At 50.5% G+C, this 5,080-nt stretch overlaps 1 protein-coding gene across 1 annotated transcript in view; it reads right to left on the minus strand.

Moving 5' to 3' along the window:
• Positions 1-236, minus strand: part of CLUH (clustered mitochondria homolog) — a 23,836-nt gene extending 23,600 nt beyond the window's left edge. Inside the window, exon 1 of the mRNA XM_008068672.2 lies at positions 144-236. The gene's annotated coding sequence lies outside the window, so the exon portion shown is untranslated. The remainder of the gene's footprint in view (positions 1-143) is intronic.
• Positions 237-5,080: the final 4,844 nt, after the last annotated feature.

Here is a 5,080-nt window from a genome sequence, read left to right on the forward strand (position 1 = left end):
AGCCTTTGACCCCACCGCTGCTCCCCTGCCCCGCCCTCACGCCTGTCTCGGCCCACGGCGGCCCGCGAGGGACAAAACCCGCCGCGCCTCTTTACCCATCCACCGACGCGGCGACTTTCTTGAACGCCTTAAAGGCAACGTACGCTGACTTCAGGGAAAGAGAGGCTTCGGCACCCTCGAGAGGCGGGGCTTCAGGGAGACTCCCTGCGGTTCTCTGCCCGTCGGGCGGGCGCTGTGACCTTGGGTGGAGACTTGTCTGGGACTGCCGTTGCTTACCCTCCCCTCCCCCAATGACCCTCTGTTTTCCTTTTGCAAGTCTGCCAGATGACCACAACGTCTCTAATTTGCGGTGTTAGTGTGACCCTCAGCACCCTCCTCACCAAGTGTGCCCTTTTCTGTCGAATATGTGGGGCTGGGGACGTCTGGTTCATCTCTGATCTCCCTGCAGCACTGAATTATTGAGGAGGGGGTGGAGGGCAACCTAGGGCATGGTCACCAGTGATGGGTAGGGGTGACTGATGCGGATAAAGTGTACGAGTGGACCCACTTAACTTTGTCCAGAGCCAACACGGGCTCCTCCCTACCAGCATCCTCGACACACCCTACCGGATGGGTCATGTAGACTGATATCCTCATTTTGCAGTGTAGGAAGCCGAGATCAAGGTCACACAGAGACCAAGAGGTAGAGCAAGGTCTGACTAAATTGAGTTCATATTTTGCAGTTGTTTGGGGACTGAGGAGTGAGGTCAGAATGCTGCAGAGGTGAGGAACCAGGTCTTGCAGTGAGTTGAAGTCCTCCAGGCAGAAAGTGTGGTGGGTCTTCTAGGCATAGGCCCAGGAGGCCCTTGTGAAGCGCCTAAAACATATTCCTGACATTTGCTGGGATCTAGTAGGAAGTGGGAAGTTGGAGTTGCAGAAGGGGACTTGAAGGGCCTCGCACATATTGTGAAGGCAAACAGACCTTGTCCTGGAGGGCAGGTGGTGAGGAGGGAAGTGAAAGGCTGTGCGCCTTGAAGCAGGAGGAAGGGAGCTGCAAAATTATAAGATTCATCTGTCAAAGTGATTACTCTGGCTGCAGCTTAGTGGGGGCAAGGGAGACTGAACTGTGCTATGGGCAGATAAGTTAGGACTATTGCACAAGAGGGCTGGAAATAAGAACAGGACCTGAATACTGGGTATAAACGGAAGGCAGACAGCACGATGCATGAATCTAGCACTGGATTGGATTGAAATCTGTATCTGACAACCTCTACTTCTTGCTTCTTTTTCTGATCTTGGGTAACCTCTGTCAAACAAAAGCACCTATTTTCCTAGCCTCACCCAGCTGTTGAGAGGAGATGGTGACCATGAAAACACTTCAGAAAGTATAAAACATTCAGCTCAGTCTTTCAAGCACAGATTGCACTAATTCAGTGCTGCAGGGAGATCAGAGATGAGCCAGGCCCAACCCTTGCTGGGAGAAGTTTCAATCTGGTGGAGGAAAAGTGTTGTGCCCAGCAACTTCACGTCTAAGGCTGCAGAATAAGGGCCTTAGACAAGGTTGCTCTCAGTGTTCAGGAGAGGCAGTCAGGGAGGGCTTCTGGGAATAGGCTGCTCTAAACTGAGTTTTGAAAGGTGAGAAGGATTTTATTTATTTTTATTTCTATTTTTTGAGTCGGGCTTTCACTCTGTCATCCAGGTAGGAGTGCCATGGCACAATCATGGCTTTATGCAACCTCGCACTCTTGACCTCCTGGGCTCAGGCAATCCTTCTGCCTCAGTCTCCTGAGTAGCTGGGACTACAGGCACGTGCCACTACACCCACCTGATTTTTTTTTTTTTTTTTTGTATTTTTGTAGAGATGAGTTCATGCTATGTTGCCTAGGCTGGTCTCAAACTCTTGACTTCAAGCAGTCCTCCCACATTGGCCTCCCAAAGTCCTGGGATTACAGGTGTGAGCCATTGTGCCTGGCCCAAACCAGGACACTTTTGAGAGTGAAAGTGGACACTACTGCTAGGTGTGGTGACTCACGCCTGTAATCCCAGCATTTTGGGAGGCAGAGACAAGAGGATTGACTCAGTCCAGGGGGTTCGAAACCAGCCTGGGCAACTTGGCGAGACCTCATCTCTACAATAAGTCAAAAACTTAGCTGGGTGTGGTAGCACACGCCTGTGGTTCCAGCTACTTGGAAAGCTGAGGCAGAAGGCCACCCAGCAAGTCAAGGCTGCGGTGGCCATGAGCATGCCACGGCACTCCAGCCTGGGGGACAGAGTAAGACTCCTGCTCAAAAGGAAAAGAAGGAAGAAAGTGGACACTATTAATAATGACACTGGAGCTGGGCATGGTGTCACTATCCTAACTCATTGCAGCCTCCAACTCCTGGGCTCAAGCAATCCTCCTGCCTCAGCCTCCCAAGTAGCTGGGGTTACAGGTATGTGCCATAATGCCCGGCTTAATGCACATTTATTAGGTAAGTGAATGATCTAGGTGTTGGGGGGGGTGCCAGGTAATCTTTTTGAGGGCTCCACAGGATGTTGAGGGGGAGAATTGCTGGCAGCCCAGAGCTTCACCTTTGACCTCGACCATTGTTTATAATATCTAGGCTTTTTTTGCGAATATTCCCTTTGTGTACTGTATGCTTTGACCTTTGTATCCAGAACTTCAGATCATTTCCATAATGCCTGACTGAGACCCATCAATCTGAGCCCACCCATGTGTCCAGGAGAGGTACCTCTCCCTGCCCTCCTCATAGTCAGTGCCTGGGGGTGCCTACTGGTCAGCATGGGGACTAGTGACTGTTCTTAGCAGCCATAGAATCTGTGACATATCTTCAGTGGATCCCTTCCCCTTTCCCTCACAGGGCTGTCTGCATGGCTCTCCTGAGCATCTCAGTTTCCCATCTTTAGGGTCCCAGTGTAAAGATACGGATGAGTAGGAAGGGAGGTTTAGCTAGGCTGAGACCCAGCCTGCATAATTATCCTGCTTAAAGCCTTCCACCTCCCTAATTATTGTTATGATGGATACACCCACTCAACTGGGCATACCTACCTCCCCCCTCCTTTCCACAGTTCCTCAGGGGATTGGAGAGGTAGGGCAGGAACCCAAACCCCTTGTACTACTTCCCGCCTAACTCTGGGAACCCATCGAGAAGAAGTACTTCACCTCCCTTAACCCCAAACCTATGTGGGCAGAACTGCCAGGAAGGAAAGAAGGGATGACAGACAGTGAGATGCCTAGGCCTCAGTTTCCCCATGTGTAAAATGAGGGTGTTGCATAGATAATCTCTTGAGGGTTATCTGGTGCTGACATTCCATATCTCCATTGTGACTCTGAGCCGGGCTCAGCCAAACATCTTGAGATGTCTCGAGGTGGGGGATCCCTAAGGCCTTCTTTCACATCCTTCGTTTCTCCTTTTTCTCAAATTTTACATGGGACCCAAGAGTTTTGGACAGATGTTCGTCCAAGGCTGGGCCTTTGATTCCTTAGCTGCCCCAAGAGATAAAAGACTAGGAACAACTAGAGCCCGGGGCCCTGCTTCCTGGACTTGCCACAGATCCTGCTTCCATTCCATTCTAGGCCCAAACCTGAGTCCCAGAGGCTGCAGCAAGACACTGAGTTTAAAATAAAGAGGAAGAGGCCAGACGCGGTGGCCTATAATTCCAGCATTTGGGGAGGCCAAGGCTGGAGAATTGGTTGAAGCTAAAAGTTCAAGGCTGCAGGGAGTTATGATTGTGCCACTGCCCTCCAGCCTGGACAACGCAGAGACATCCCCCAGAAAAAGGGGGCAAAAGCTCCACAAACTAATGCTGACTACTAAAAGCCTAAGTGTTAGCCAGGTGCCTGCATTCCAGGTACTTGGAGTCCAAAGCAGGATGATTCCTTGAGCCCAGGAGTTTGAATGCAGCTTGAGCAATGTTGCAGAATTCTGTCTCTAAAAAATAATAATAATAAAAAAGCTAAAAAACATGTAAGTGTGGGAGGGAGATTTATGAATCCATGTAACAGAAAAGGGCAGGGGTGTGTGAGCTTCAGACATAGTTACATCCAGGTGACTTGATGATCTGAAATTGTCTCCATCTCTCCTGGTTCTGCTTCCTTCGTGGTAGCTTCATACTCAGGCAGCCTTACTCCTGCCAAACCCTTTACCCTATCCCTTACTCTTACCCAGGTTGACCTTACCCCTGCCAGACCTCCAAGCTGATATTTGGTCTTTTTAGCCACCCAAGAGTTTGTCCTTCTCAGTAGTGCTTTGTTCACCACAGAACAAAACAGGTGTCTAACATGGAGTGTTGAATAAATGGTTCCAGGAAATTGCCTAAGATTGACTCTTGTTGGCTCAGACTCAGTCGGGTGCCCATTTTCTTTTTTGTTTTGTTTCTTTCCGAATTGGAGTCTCACTCCGTTGCCCAGACTGGAGTGCAGTGGCCACTCCCGGCCACGTAGCCTCGACCTGCTGGGCTCCGGCGATCCTTCCGCCTTAGCCTTCCAAGTAGCCGGAACTACAGACGAGCGCTACCACGCCCGGTTAATTTTTGATTTATTGTAGAGATGAGGTCTCGCCAAGTTGCCCAGGCGGGTCTCGAACCCACAGGCTCAGGCAATCCACTCACCTCAGCCTCCCAAAGTGCAGGATTACAGGCTGAGCCACCGAGCCCGGATAGGGTGCCCATTTTCAACCTAATCAGTGTGACCTACCTTGCCTGGGCCACATCAGTGGGGACATCCCTCCTAACAGAGTGACTGAGATGGGTGGAGAGCAGCTCCCAGAAGGAAGAAATGGGTCCTGTTATTAGAAGGGTTGCAGGCAAAACCAACAAGTCTCCTGCATCTTTAGAGCGCAGAAGTTCTGTCTTTTTCTCCAAGTTATCCACAACATAGACCTGCATTAAAAGCATATGGGCTTGAGTTCTTATGGGTGTTGGGTGTGCTGAGCTCCTAAGAATAGCCTTCATTAATGGAGGATAAGAAATAAGACCAAGCCAGGCTCGGTGGCTCAGCCTGTAATCCTACGCCTTTGGGAGGCTGAGGTGAGTGGATTGCCTGAGCCTGCAGGTTCGAGACCCGTCTGGGCAACTTGGCGAGACCTCATCTCTACAATAA

This window comes from Carlito syrichta, unplaced genomic scaffold (assembly GCF_000164805.1).
Source record: "Carlito syrichta isolate Samal-C Ts95f unplaced genomic scaffold, Tarsius_syrichta-2.0.1 Scaffold311470, whole genome shotgun sequence".
In the NCBI taxonomy this organism is placed as follows: Eukaryota; Metazoa; Chordata; class Mammalia; order Primates; family Tarsiidae; genus Carlito; species Carlito syrichta.